A 16388-nucleotide genomic window follows, 5' to 3' on the forward strand; every position below is an offset into this window, starting at 1 on the left:
ACATTTTACTGACTATGAATGAAAGTGGAGAGTGACCTCTAAGCCAACAAGGGTAGGGATGTGCGTGGAGATAAAAGCAAATATCTCACTTAGTAGAAACTACAGTTTCATCTACTAATAATCAGGATGTCTTTCAGTTAGAGAAGAAATGTCTTTCTAACACCTACTGGTGATTTTTTGCAAGACTGTACTTAGGACATATACTTAAGACATGCAAGTGTTACCATGAGGCATTGTGTTTTTCATTTCGTTTTTTCTGCCTGATATTAAAAGGAGAGAATTAAAAAAAAATAATTTCTGTACAGAATTTTGTACTTCCACTTACAAAGCATTTCCACAGAGACTTATCCCATTTTGTTAATAACACTAAAGCATGAGTGACCTTGTTCCCATTTTGCAGATAAGAAAATAGATCCTTAGGGAGATTACACAATACATTATATTCTAGATCACACAACTGAGAAGTAGCCCAAGTATTCGTAGAGGCTAAATCTTGTCAGTCCAAGAGCTGTGAAGTCAGAATTAGAAAGCCTCAACCTGGAAAAGTCAAATTGATCATTCTTTAGTATAATGACTGTGCATATAGACTCTTGGATTTAAAGTTTTAAAGGAGTCTTAAGAGCAAAATGCTCTGCTTCTGTTTGTTAGCATTTCATTGTACTGGCTTTTAAAGATGTTTACCCTGAGAAGTATTATGAAAATGATATGTCCATTGTACTGATGAAAAGCCCAAGATACTCAATGAGGAAACTAAGTTACTAAGATCCAGGGACAGAGATATAAGGATAACAAACACTTGGCAAATATAGTCCGTGCCGTGTATCTCTTTTTTTAAAATAATGATATATCTGATTGTAAATTTATGGAAATTTAATATTTAGGGGGAAATTATGAAAAAGACAAAAGCAGAAAACAAAAATCACCTACAGTTCTGCCACTATAACTTTAGCTCTTCCTTATTTTAGTGTCTTGTTTTCTACTGTGTTCTATGGAAAAGTAACCAAGGAGATACTATAATAGGCCTTCTTATAAAATTTAAACAACTGCACACAAAAAGGCACATTTCTTTACTACAGAGCCTCTCTGAGCATTTAATATGCTAAGATACACTGCGAGTTTCCAAGAGAAGAAGAGGACATGTAGGTAATTACACATATATTTTCTCCATATATTAAGGATACAGTAGAAAAAGAGTTAAGAACTTAAAGTGATTTGAAATGCAAGTGCGTAGCACTTAGGTTATATGAAGCTTATGGAAATCATTTGTATTAATATGATGGTCAAAAGTAAGCTACCTATACATTGTGAAATAATAATGGGAACTTTGGGGTCTTTTCTGTTAGGTATGCACTGTACCACCCTTCTTTAGTTGCCTAGTTTAAACCTCACTGTGAAATACTGTCTCCATTTCATAGATGATGAAGCTGATACTTGCAGACAAAATGCCTTCCTTGATGGATTATATTAGGGGTGGTCTACCAGATTAAAAGAGCAAAAATATGAAATAAAAATTCAAAAGCCAGGGTATGGTATATTTTCATAAATTTTTTTTCTTCACCAGTCAAGAAAATCTAATCACTTGTCTATCCGAAAGGTTTATAGCCTATTCTCATACTTCCATTGCTCTGCTCAAATGTATTTAATTGTATTTCTTGTATCAGAACGCGAAATAAAATTGCTGAGATTTATTTCATAAAGGAGTGTTGTATGACAAATGTCAATATACTGCTAAGCGGATTCTGCCTAAAGCCCCTTCCCTGTGGTAAATACACAGCTCTCAGTAAATGGTTTCTTTTTTAACATAGAAGGGATTGGGTTACACTTTTGTAAATTCTCTTTGAGATCCTGTGAACTGAAGCTGTCAAACTTTCAAGACACAGAAAGAGGGGTTATGGACGCTAATGAGATGGAGAAAGCAGAGGAGCTGTGGGAGATGAGTTCTAGGGGGGAAGTCTGACTCTTCCACCAGACCTGAGCCTCAGGGAAGCCAAACGGCAGGTCTGGTTTGAGACCAAACTTCTTCTGCTATCATTTGCTTCATGTAGGGACATATTTTCCAGTGACATATTGGAGCCTTTCTCTGCCAACTAGCGATAATGATATTTAAAATCCTGCTGAGAAGAACGGATATCTCTAAGAGAAGTGGTCCTTTTCTTCCAAAAAGTTTTGCCTTCTGGAATTGTTAAAAAAGAATTATCACATTTCATCTTCCCTTTTGAAAAATTGAGACTACATATAGCACCTAAGTTCAGACATTTTGAACTTTAAAAGTAGACAATATTTTTGCACTTTTAGTGTGTGTTTAAAATTTTGTTTTTATTATGTTGTTTTACTTTTGAAATTCAGCTTAATTATTTTCAAGCAGGTGTGATAAGTGATTGAACTGATAGGTATACAGTACAGAAATTATTTTGATTTTGTTGATTTTGTTGTCATATTAGCTTTCCTGCAACCCCTTTAAAAAAAATAATGCTATAACAAAATAATGAAAATTAGGAAAGTAGAAGGTAAGTATTGCTCATATTTCACTACTGTAACAGTAAAGTTATTTTCACTTTTGTGTATCCCCATCTGTTGCTCTCTGAAGGGAGCCAATAAATGGCATTCCTCTTCTCTGCCTGGGCTTTGAATAATTGAAGAAATAAAACAAAAGAGTGGCAGATGGAGCCAAAATATTACCTTTATTACTGATTAAGCCCAGGTTGGAACATGGAGCTTACCGTAAGAGCCAGCTGGGTCTCTCACTAAACCTTGCAATTACGCAGACTCCTTCCTCATGCTATCTTCTCCCCAGTTACAACCAGTCATGGACAATAACCTATCTCAACAGTGATGAAGATTGTACCCTTGGGCAGAAGATGCTCTCTATGGCCCACTTGCTCCCAAGAGGAAGAAGGGTGCCCGTGGGCTAAACATGCCTAGTTTACTTTTTGCCAAAACTGACGGGTGAGTCATCCTTCTTCCTCATTTAGGGTGGGGTGAACTAATGGGCGGAGAAACGCCAGGACTTATATCAACTGGGATCTGAACACAGGAAGAAAAATACTATGTGGGAAAGAAGTCATCTTCCATTTGGTTAAGCTTTAACTGTTAAAAGAATAAAACTGTTATAAACATCTTCATGAAAATAGTGTCAATTACAAATCTGCACTCGCCATCTACCTCTGCAAGGATGAAATAATGTCCTGCTCTAGCTGCAGACCTTCAGTACCCACTGAAAGGAGTTCAGGGTGGAGGGCAGAAATGAGGCAGAAATTAGGGTTAGGGCTAGGGTCTCCCCTGCACTTGGGGAAAAACTGACAGGTCAGGTCTTCAGATAGTCAGATATTTTCAGGTGTTGATTTTATGAGCCCAGATAGCTATCTGAGCTGCTGTCTCCCAGGCTGCCGTCCTCATTTTGCCCCAAATAAAACTTGCAATTCTCACGTTGTACATTTTATTTAAATTGACAGTAGTAGTCTATGGGTTTTAGATTATGTTTTTAGAGAGATCTGAGAAAGCAGATTTCTGAATTATGGATTTTTTGGTTCCTTGGAAAATATTTAGAAATTGCTTTTCTTGTGGGTTACACCATTTACCTTGCTGTCAAATTCCTGGTTCCTAGAGAAGAATCGTGTTATTATATTTCCAGTAAACTGGGCTTCTATAAACTATAAACCAGTGACGGTTGTATTAGAGTTGTGATTGTGTCCAGTGTAACCACTCATGAATAATTAATTAATGAGAATTCTCTCCTAGTACTCTGGAGGTTACAGAAGAAGGTTGAGACAAGAACCCTGACCCCAGGGAGTTTTCAGTTTAATCAGAGGAATAAATATAATACTTAGGAAACTAGGGGCAATTATTATTGTGAAACTGAGTTATATATACCAGCTAGTCTTAAGACAGTTAGCATTTATAAGCAAAACACACTCACAAGAGAGTACATTATCAAGATAATTTAAATCCTCTTAATTTATAAGAACATCTATCCTCTAGGCATGTATAGTCTAGAGGAGGAGACACAAAAGTTAACAGGCATTTATGACATAATATGATAAGGAATAATCACAGATGTTGAAGGAGCACAGCATGAGAGGCATCTAACACATTCTTGGTGTGGAAGGGGCAGCTTTGTAGCAGAGAGTACATCTAATGGAAACTTAAAGTGAAAGAAAAGTAAGAGTTACCCACTTAAACAAGAGGAGGGGAGCAGAGTGGCAGTGTGCGTATAGAAGTCCAGAGGAGAAAGGGCCGGGGGCATTTAGGAACTTGCAGTTAGTTTAGAAATAGTTTCTAGTACAATGCCTGGAATATGATCAGTGTTCATTCAAAATATTCTGACTATATAACTGATTTATATACCAATGAGAATGTATGATTAGGTTGTGAGGAACTGATAGGAGGATGAAGACAAGATTGGAGCATAGTATTTGGGAAATTGAATATTCATTTTCATTTTGTATTAAACCAATACTTTACATGTGATTTTTCCATTAAATAGAGCTTTTAAAAGTAGATTTTAACATTTATTTTAAAGTATTTCATGAAAAGCCACTTAATTATGTTATTTTGAATATTTTTTTTTCCCATTTGTAAGGAATTGTAAAGGCTCGAGTATCGTTTGTTCTGCTAAAGGTCTACACACTAGAAATCAGAGAACCGAACATCTAAATTACAGCATTTTGTGTGCCTATATATCATTATGTGCTGTGTGTGCTCAGTCGCTCCAAGTCTTTGCGACCCCATGGACTGTAGCCCACCAGGCTCCTCTGTCCATATGATTTTCCAGGCAAGAATGCTGGAGCAGGTTTTCATTTCCTTCTCCAGGGGATCTTCCTGGTTCAGGGATCGAACCCTCAACTCCTGCACTGGCAGGAGGATTCTTTACCACAAGTGTCACCTGGGAAGCCCATATAGTTCATTATATTCTATTTTACTGTGGTCTTCTTGTGTTACACATTTACAACGATGCTTACTTTGTCAATTTGATTTATGCCAATAGGTTAAACCAGTGTGACAGTAATCATTTGTTGAAGTTTTCCCATCTATTTTATTAGTCATTTAAACAACATATATTTATCAAGCACCTACTATGTGTGACTCTATATAAGACACTGTGGGGAATACAAGTAAGCTCAGTATAACATGTACAAGATTCTAGAATAAATCACACATGTTTTAGTTAGTAATTAGAGTTCTGAACTCTCTCTTGAGTAAATAATGTTAAAGACCAAAAGAGAAAGGAAGGAAGGAGAAAGAGGTGTTAGGGACAGGTGGAGAGAGAAACAGAGAAAGTTACTTATAACAGGATTGTGTATAGTGTTCTAAAATTGTGAATAGCCTTAATGTACAAGAAGAAGCTAATGATTAAACTAGAGAAATCTGTTAGTATAGGAATGAAATATAACTTTCATATTACATTTATATAATATTTATATTTACTTTCATATTATAACAACATATTATATTATGTTCTATAATAAATAGAAAAAGGCTTATCATGTAATGTCAAGTTTTAAAAAGAAAAATATAAAATTATATGTTTTATATGGTTCGAGTTATTTTTCAGAGAAGTTCTATTTATAGAAAACAGAAAATGTACTAAATACTAAGAATGGTTGCAAAAAATGTGATTTTGCTTTGAGATCGGATTGGTTATTTTCCTTCTTTGTTTTCTAAAATATCTTCAATAGATGCCACAGTATTATTTGAACTTTGTATATTTTTTAATTGACTTTAAATCTATCTTTAAACTAGCAATCTATTTGGGATGATAAAACATTTACATATATGCAGGTAATTATACAGTGCATGATAGATTTCTGATGAATATGATCAATCCATTTTTGCTTACTTCCTACCATATTAAAAAATGAGTAACAGTAAGTATAACTTACAAGTACCCAATATAAACCAACCACTCTTCTTTGAGTTTCATATACTTTATTTAATGTCTTGTCAGTTCCTCTAGTATTCAGTTCAGTTCAGTCGCTCAGTCGTGTCCGACTCTTTGCGACCCCATGAATCGCAGCACGCCATGTCTCCCTGTCCATCACCATCTCCTGGAGTTCACTCAAACTCACATCCATCGAGTCGGTGATGCCATCCAGCCATCTCATCCTCTGTTGTCCCCTTTTCCTCCTGCCCCCAATCCCTCCCAGCATCAGAGTCTTTTCCAATGAGTCAACTCTTCTCATGAGGTGGCCAAAGTACTGGAGTTTCATCTTTAGCATCATTCCTTCCAAAGAAATCCCAGGGCTGATCTTCTTTAGAATGGACTGGTTGGATCTCCTTGCAGTCCAAGGGACTCTCAAGACTTAGACTAAGTCATTTTTCAGAGAGCAAAGCCCTGCTTTTTCAATTACCAGCTACATGACCTTAAGTAGATCACCTAACCCATTTAAAGCTTTAGTTTCTATTAAAATTAGACTGTTGTGATTCAGGTAACCTTTGTTACACATTTAATATAATGCCTAGTGCAAAGTGAGTTTTGAATACCTATTAGAAACTTGTAAAACAACAAAGTTTGAAGTTCCCAGGGCTAGGTTCTATTTTCTCTTTTCAAGCTATGTCTTCTCTAGGAAATCACATTTATTTTCATGGCCTGAAATATTACTAATGTACCAAACAAGTATATCTAGCTATAGATATATACATTTTTTGAGCTTTAAACCCATTTATCCAGTGATGTACTTGATATCACACCTTGTAGGCTCAAACTCAACATGTTTCCAACTGATTTTTTAATCTGATTCTTTGCCAGTGAGGTTTGTTCTTCCTTCCATCATCCCAGGGATAGTAACTGGTTCCTTGATTTACTCAGTTGCTGATATCAGAAACTTCGGGTCTTTTCTTTTTTCTCTTCCTCACTCCATGTAATCATTAAATGCTGTTGACTCCATATATAAATGTCCAACTGCACCCATTATTTTTACTCCAACTTAATTGTCACCACTCTATTGCAAATCAGCCTCATCTTTCACTGAGGTCACTTATCTCTGAATCTAACTTTTTATTTCATGTATTATTCTCTAAATACAGTTCCTCTGTGGAGGCCCAGAGTGTTCTTTTAAAATGCAAAGCTGATTATGTCACTCTGCTGCTTAAAAATCTCTTTTGCCTTGTTTAATCCTCACATCTCCATGAAATTGACACGCCTTTTCTGTATTTTATGAAGAGTGAAATAAGCCTGAGAGTCAAAGTGCTATGCTTAGTGTGTTGCATTAGTGACAGTGCATCCAATAGGCTGACCGAGCAGAAACTCGGAAATATAAATTCTAGCAATGAAGAGGCACTTATTTCCATAGTAAGTATCTTTTTCTCAAAGGAGTCTGGCTCTTTCTACATTTTATATCTCCGCTACTATACCACTGTTAAACAAATAAAAGCTATTTAAGTCCTCTGAGTTCTGCATAAAGATATATTTAATTTTAACAAGATCATATTAATTCAGTTCAGTTCAGTCATGTCTGACTCTTTGTAACCCCATGGACTGCAGCACACCAGGCTTCCCTGTCCATCACCAACTCCTGGAGCTTGCTCAAACTCATGTCCATCAAGAAGGTGATGCCATCCAACCATCTCATCCTCTGTCGTCCCCTTCGCCTCCTGCCTTCAGTCTTTCCCAGCATCAGGGTCTTTTCCAGTGAGTCAGTTCTTCGCATCAGGTGGCCAAATCATTGGAGTTTCAGCTTCAGCATCAGTCCTTGCAGTGAATATTCAGGACATTAGTGGTGGTGGTTTAGTAGCTAAGTCATGTCCGACTCTTGTGACCCCATGGACTGTAGCCTGCCAGGCTCCTCTGTCCATGGGCTTCTTCAGGCAAGAATACTGGAGTGGGTTGCCATTTCCTTCTTCAGGGGATCTTCCCACCCAGGAATCGAACTCAGCTCTCCTATATTGCAGGGATATTCTTTACCGACTGAGCTACAAAGGAAGCACTCAGGACATTAGAAGTAATTTTAAAATTCTAGGTAAAATGAAAATAAAAATAAAATTAGGGACATAGAATTACCTTGAAAAAGAGATACTCCCTAAAAATGTATGCCATGAAGCCAAGAGGAAATATAATGATAGTTAAGAACCCAAGCCAATCTGCCTATTACTCGCTGCAAAATTGTGAGCCAATTTTAAAAATCTCTTTCTCTCAGTTCCCTTATCTATGAAATAGGGATAATAGTGTTTCCTAATTAATTGCCCTAACTAAATTTCAGGCACTGTACTTAGAACCTTATATAATCCTCTTAGTGAGTTTGTATGCTGGAGGGAAAGATGAAATAGAGATTGAAAAATGAGGATTAGAGAAACAAACATATTTAAAGTGTTTAAAATAGTTCTGGCACTAGTACTTTTATACTGTCTGAGAGACAGGCTGTAAATTTGTTTCTAAACAGGTCCCAGTTACGAGATTGATAGTGTGCATATGTAGTAAGTTTCTGAAAGTTGACAGGGCAGAGCAATAGCTGCACAGTGTGTTGTGTGAGCCTGTGTGTCAGTTGCTACTCATCTTATGAGAGATTCCTCTAGAGAAAGCATCACTCTCTGGTCACCCTCTGAAATGTTCCTTTGGCAAGGTTGTAGCATTGCTGAGATACCGTTGTGCCATGAGTAGATATCCTGGCTTGAACCACATGTAGTGAGATGTGACTTGTACTTCTGTCTCGCACTGAGAATAGCATGATATTACCTGGTGTAGTGGGCAATGAAATAGGTATTTGTGTTATGTTTGAACCATGTATTATTGTTTGTACTTTTTTGTTGTACTTTGACTTGAATATATGCAGGAAGTGGTTAAAAAGTGTATTAATATTGATATCTTTAGGAAAATTCAACAACTCTTTTCATCCTTAGTAGATTCCAAAGGGAAAATTCTACCCAGTAATTTTTTGAGGATTAGTCTCTCATAGAGTTAGAATGTATAATTTTTTCCAAGTAAGTGGTCTGTGGAGCTGTCTCAGAAGCTGAAAATGGAATGAGATTTCAAAATAAGAAGTGTTATAGAGCATATATTGGATTGGGGATATACAACAGGATTTTGCTCTAGAACACTGATTCACCTGCTTTCCCCCTGTCCTGTCCCCTTCTAAAGGTGATCTCATCATCTTCCAGAGGGAATTCAGAGAGGCATAACTCTAGTTCTTTGAACTTCTAAGTACTGCCAAGGTGAATTAGACAACACCTATGAGTACTCTTGCCTGGAAAATCCCATGGACGGAGGAGCCTGGTAGACTCCATGGGGTCACGAAGACTTACTGAGAGACTTCACTTTCACTTTTCACTTTCACGCATTGGAGAAAGAAATGGCAACCCACTCTAGTGTTCTTGCCTGGAGAATCCCAGGGACTGCGGAGCCTGGTGGGCTGCCGTCTGTGGGATTGCGCAGAGTTGGGCACGACTGAAGTGACTTAGCAGCAGCAGCAGCATGAGAATTTATTCATTCAACCAACCTTCACTGAATGCCTACTGGTTTCCAGGCATTGTGATAAATACTGGAGATTCAAGGTCAAATAAGAAGTGTTACATACCCTCAGGGAACTTGCAATATATTTATAAAATGAGTTAAGGTGATTAAGAAAACCCAAATTGTTGCAGTTTTTCCATTTTCCAGCATTCTTCCATGTAACATCTGTTTCTTATGCTAATTTAAACATCATCATCACCACTATGGTTAACACTAATTGAGTACTTACTGTGTTGCAGATTTCATGCTTGGAGCGCTATTATATACAATATGTTATTTAATCTTCATAATAACTCCATGAAGTAGGTGCTATTAATATCCATATAGAGGAGGAAAGCAGGCTCAAAACTGAGAAGGAATTAAAGCCCAAGATCTTGTTCATAATAACAGTGCTACATTGCTTCGTATTTAGATATTATAAGTAAAGAACTATTTCATTATTTGGTTGGTGCTGATTAATTGCCTGAATTAGATATCAGGTATATCAGGTGAATTCTGGGAAATGGCAGACTTTCCCAGAATTGAGGGAATCTTGACATTTGAGTGGAACTTGTTTAGAAATGAAGATAGGTCTTTGACGGTATTTCATAAATGCCTCTGAAGTCTGATAGAGAAAGAATTACTGGGGAGAAAATCCCCAGGCTGAGACCTCTTGCTGTGAATAAACCTAAACTTGACAGCAAACAAGGAGAGAGCAAAAATTCCAACATTTGGGGGCAAGCAATGCACAACTATTAGTAGAACGTGAAATGATTACTTAATTTAAAATCATTCTACAAGTGATTTTTAAAAGAGGGCAAAAATTTACAAAAGAGAGAAAAGAATTATGTAAATATATATCTAGCCTTATTTTTACAGTGATATTATGGAATTAACAAGTATTAATTGTCAAATTCCACACAATTCCCAGGTGTCCCACGGGGCACTGTGCAGAGTAAATACTGTTTTTTTGTATCATTGGAAAGTTCTTATGTTTTAACCTAAAGGGTACACTGGATATTAGTTTGGTTTTCTAACCATATGGCAAATGTCTAATTTAATTGGACTTTGTCCAACTAAGTTCCACAACCTTCATTCAACCTGAAACTTACAGAGTAGTAACATCTACTTTATGGAAACTTTTAACATAGTTCTTTTGCTAGTTGTTTTCTTTTACCTCACTGACACCTTCCTTTTGAGATATTAAAAAAGTATTTTAAATTAAATAAAACAACACTTAAAAGTAACAGTGTTCCCAAGCAATAATTTGTTGAGTTCTTATGTAAGGTGGATATAGTGGCTCTAGATAATGCATAATACAATCAGGAATGTCATACAGAAAAAGACACAGGTGGGTATGAACACTGATACTTTCTTTTGCTTTAACATCTCCGTACCTCAGTTAATGTCATCTGTCTATGTAATCTAGCAATACTTCTCTCACAAGGTTATTATGAGGCTTAAATGAAATTATCTGAATGAATGCATGTACATAATTCAGAAAAAAACAAGTAGTAACTACTATTTATAATAAATATACTATCTTTCTGTTAAAATGTGGTTGTGTTTCTTCTATAACAAAAATTGTGACTTGGTGATTTCACATAAAAGTGATTTCACATATCTCAAGGATCTTCAAAAAGACAAGATCCATTATTTCTCTAGCTCTCTGAAGGATCAGTAGATATCACTTTTCCTTTTTGCATGAAAAAGTAATCTTTTACTCTTCTGAAGGATGTGGCTGATAGTTATCCCAGTTTCCCAGGCTATTCGAAGTATGAAATGAATCATGATGTCTGAAATCATCATATCCCATGAACATTCTTGTCCTTGATTTGCTTCTTTGTCATAACATACAGACTTTACACAGAAAATACTTACCTGCTTTGACATGATTTTTCATTGACAAGTAAGGAATCCAGATTCCTCTTTGGAGGGATTTAATTTGGAGCCTAGCAATTTTGTTCCATGTATGTTTGTTGACTGAGGATCGGTTTGACTCATTAACCAGATTATATCTAAAATACCATATACCCAGACTTGACCCATATTATTTTTTGACATTTTCAGATCTATTATGTATTCAGACAGAAATATACAGTCTATATTAACAAACAAGGTTAATATGTCTTTACTTATTTTAGAAACTCCTTTCCCTCACCAGTAAATTTAGGTTAATTTTAAGATTCTCATATATTTTAACTGGGTTAAAGTTATTTTTCCAAGCTGCTATGATCAGGAATTAATAAATGCCAAAAATATCACATTTTAATTTTTTGTCTAAAGGGTGGGTTTACATTTTAAGATACCACCCAGATTAGTTTTTCCTGGATGCATTGTTCAAACAATATTTGTAATAAGAAGACCCAGTGCTCACAAAACTGTGCTGTCATTGCGTTCTCCTGAGATTATATCCATATAGATGAATCTTTTTCTGAAGCAATGACAAAGAACTGATGAGGTTCACCCCATTAACTTTACGTCAAGCATCAGACCCTTAATTAATACCTACAAAAGTTTGAGCTAAGCATGTTAACCCCCAATTTATAGAAAAGGAAACCGACTGTCAGAAGGTAAAACTTTTGCTGGTGGTCAGATGAGTGATGAGCCAGTACTCGAATTCAGATTTGCCTAACTACAAAGCCTATTCACTTTCTACCATACCAGAATTCTAGAGACCTAGCAAAGTGACATTTTGGGTTGTATAATTCCTTATCCAATGAATTTAGGACAGCAAAGACCAGGAACTGATAGCATGCTAAAACTATGCTCAGGTAGGTTGGTTGATAGTAACAGATGTCATTTATTCTAACTGTAAAGGGCTGCTAAGCACTTCAGAGGAGCAGGCAAGCATGAACCACTCTGCCTTCAGTCTTTCAGTTATTAGGAAACCAAGTGTTAAAAATAAAATAGCAGAAATAAAAATTAAGGTAACAATCTCATGTATCATCATGTCAAAAAGAATGAAATAACTAGGAATAAACCTACCTAAGGTTTTGAAGATGACACAAAAAGATGGAAAGATAGACTGTGTTCTTGTATGGAAAGCATCAATGTTGTTAAAGTGACCATACTACCCAAGGCAATCCATAGATTTAAGTGCAATTGCTATCAAATTACCAGTGACATTTTTCACAGACGTAGAAGGAAAAGTTTCAAACTTTGCGTGGAAAGACAAAAGACCCCAAATAGCAAAAACAATCTTGAGAAAGGAGAATGGAGCTAGAAGAGTCGTGCTCCCTGACTACAAACCACACTACAAAACTACAGTCAGCAAACAGTATGATGCTGGCACAAAAACGGACATTTAGATCAAAGGAACAGAATAGAAAGCCAAGGAATAAACACACACACTTACGGTCAGTTAATCTATGACAAAGGCAAGAATATACAGTGGGGAAAAAAGATACTCACTCTCTTTAATAACTGGTGCTGTGAAAAGCTGCATGTGAATGAATGAAATTAGAACATTCTCTTATACCATATACAAAAATAAACTCAAAATGGATTAAAGATGTGAAGGTGAGACCAGAAAACTACCAGAGGAGAACAAGGGTAGAACACTCACTGACATAAATTGTAGCAATATTTTTTTTTCTTTGGCTCTATCTCCTAGAGTAATGGAAATAAAATTGAGCAAATGGGACTGAGTCACACATAAATCTTTTCACAGTAAAGAGAACCATAAATAAAATGAAAAGACAACCAATAGATTGGGAGAAAATATTTTCAAATGATGCCACCAACAAGAAATTAATTTTCAAAATATACAAACAGCTCATACAGCTTAATAGCAAACCAAACAAAATAAGCAAAAAAAAAGAAGATCTAAATAGACATTTCTCCAAAGAAAGCATACAGATAGCCAATAGGCACATGAAAAGATGTTCAATATTGCTAATTATTACAGAAATGCAGATTGAAACTACAATGAAGTAACACCTCATGCCAGTCAGAATTGATATCACTGAAAAGTCTACAAACAATAAATGTTGCATAGGGTGTGGAGAAAAAGGAACCCTTTGTACACTGTTCGTACAGTGTAAAACTGTAAATCAGGGCAGCTACTATGGAGAACAGTATGAAGGATCCTTAAAAAACTAAAACTAGAGTTGCTGTATGCTCCTGCAACCCCACTCCTGGGCATATATCTGGACAAAACTCGTAATTCAAAAAAATGCACATACCCCAGTGTCCACATCGGCTCTATTTACAATAGCCAAGACATTTTAACAACCTAAATGTCCATCAAATCAATGTCCATCAACAGATGAATGGAGATATACATATATATATATATATATATATATATATATATATATATATATATATGCTGGGAGGGACTGGGGGCAAGAGGAGAAGGGGACGACAGAGGATGAGATGGCTGGATGGCATCACTGACTCGATGGACATGAGTCTGAGTGAACTCTGGGAGTTGGTGATGGACAGGGAGGCCTGGCATGCTGTGATTCATGGGGTTGCAAAGAGTTGGACACGACTGAGCGACTGATCTGATCTGATACATACACATATATGTATATATAATATACACGTATGCACAGTGAAATATTACTCAGCCATAATAAAAGAAAGAAATAATGCCATTTATAGCAACACTGGATGGACCTGGAAATTGTCATATTAAGTGCAGTAAATCATACAGAAAACGGCAAGTATCAAATAACTAGAAAATGACAGAGATAATATTTAAACCTGTGTTCTAATCATCAACTTTTTATTTCAAAACCTTCTTTATTCTCAAAAAGACTTAAAAAGCTCAAGTAGAGTAAAGAAATTTACTTTAAGATTATTCTACACATTTGGAAGCCAAATGTGCATGAGAGGTGGATAGCTTAGCAAAATTCAAGACAACACTGTTAGCTTAATCAAAGCTATTGAGTTGACAGCTGCCTCATCAAGCCCAATTAAAAAATTTTTATGATAATGACCATTTTGGAGTTTGCAGATCCTGATCAATTTTTAGGGTCAATTTACACAGATAATGTTTGAGTGAGCTGGTTTGTTGGTGTTGTCTGTAAAAAAATAGTGCTATTTAACACAGTTGTAGGAGGCTTCCTTGGTGGATAAGACAGTAAAGAATCTGCCTGCAATGCAGGAGACCTGAGTTCAATCACTGGGTTGGGAAGACTCCTGGAAAATGGAATGGCAACCCATTCCAAGTAGTCTTGCCTGGAGAATTCCATGGGCAGAGGAGCCTGGTGGGCTACATTCCATGGGGTCACAGAGCTGGACATGACTGAGTGACTAACACTTTTCAAAAAAGTTGTAGATGGAGCTCAGCTTGGAGATCTGTGATGACCTAGAAGGGGGCATGGAGGGAGGTAGAGGGGAGGCTCAAGAGGGAGGGGATATATGAGTATATATAGCTGATTCACTTTCTTGTACAGCAAAAATGAACTCAACATTGTAAAACAATTATACTCCATTAAAATAAGTAAGTAAATAAATAAAGGGGTTAGTTTTTGGCTTCCCATCAACACCTTCTACTTGCTGATTCTGAAAGTATTTGTAAGATTCCAACCAGATAAGGAAATCCATTTATCTCTGAGGTTAGCCAAGTATTCTAAACAGGTAGGGCAAAAGATTACGTGGCTGACTGCTATTAGCTAAACTGTCAGACAAAACCACAGGGCCAGGATTAGAGGAAGAGGCAGACATGTCCCTAAAGCAGCTTCTGTATTTTGTGAGAGACAGAAAGGAAAATACCATATCGATAGAGAGACTTGTTTTTATTTTTCTAGTGGCTGTCTCATTGAAACTGAGAGTTTTTTGGCTTGAGGCCTAGAAGTTTACTTTAAAGTAAATACAGATGCCCTAATATATGTAGAATTCCAATGATTAAAAAAAAAAAAACATGGATAGCACAGGGAAATAAATGGATAATGGAGATAAGAAGTTCTTATTAAAGTTACTGCAAGGGGTATTTCTTCTTTAGTTGGGAAGTAGAAGTACATTGATGACCTCTAAAGGCAGAAACTTGACCATGAATTAGCTGTGAAATTAAAGCCTCAGGAAAGGGGAGTCACAAGATGTAGATTATGAGGAGGCTTAGAAAAGGCAAGAACATATTCCTTTTGCAATTTTAACTTCTCCCTGGACATTGCTCCAGTCCGTTTTCAGAACCAGACTCTGAGACCTTCCTGAAGAGCCATTCTCCCTTCTTCAGAATGAACTTGTTAGGAATTCTGCCAGCCCTCACCTTCTTTCTGCTTTCAAAATATCTCTTCCTGCCTTGACTTCTTTGTTTAAAATACTGTAGGTATTTCATCTTGGCTTACCTTTCTCATTTACCAATTTACCATCAGATTATTCAGTATCATGCTTCATACTGTTTACCTTGGGACCTGAAAGCTCAAAGAGTATTTTGCTTCTGCATCTTTAGTTCTGTGCCTGAAACTGAGGACATCTGCTACTCTCCAGGACAAAACTAGCTGGACCCAAGGGCTTTCTCCTGTGCCTAGAGATGGAAACAATAATACTCCAAAGTCCTTCACGTCAATTAAACTAAAATCTGTGAAGAGTAAAACCTCTGATAAAATGAGAATTAAAGTTTCTTACCACGGTAAAATATGTTTGATTAAAAAAAAAATCTTTTACTTGTCTACTGATAAAGAAAAAAATAGAAAGATTCTTACATTCCAGTCAAATAATACATCACCTAAGCTTCAAATATTCATTAAGTATTGCTCTTTCTCTTTCATTCTTATTTGCCATATATTTATCCTTTAAGTAAAATATTTCAAATGGTTTTCCCTTAGACATTTAGAAACTGAAGCTCAGAGGAGATTAAATGATTCTTCCAAGGTCAAGCAGTTATGAGTCTGTGTGGAGTTCACTGGAGGATTTCTTACTCTACTATGACTCCCTAAAAGGCTGAGTCTCCAGTTGCCACAGGATTTGAGGACTGTAACAACGAAAATCAGGCTTCCCTGGTGGCTCAGTGGTA

The 16388-nt window shown here is 36.4% G+C and overlaps 1 protein-coding gene across 4 annotated transcripts in view; it reads left to right on the forward strand.

Annotated features, from left to right (window-relative positions):
• DLG2 (discs large MAGUK scaffold protein 2) overlaps positions 1-16388 on the forward strand; it is a 2332068-nt gene that overhangs the window by 570481 nt on the left and 1745199 nt on the right. The window lies entirely within an intron of this gene.

The sequence above is a fragment of the Bos indicus genome, chromosome 29 (assembly GCF_029378745.1).
Source record: "Bos indicus isolate NIAB-ARS_2022 breed Sahiwal x Tharparkar chromosome 29, NIAB-ARS_B.indTharparkar_mat_pri_1.0, whole genome shotgun sequence".
Lineage (NCBI taxonomy): Eukaryota > Metazoa > Chordata > Mammalia > Artiodactyla > Bovidae > Bos > Bos indicus.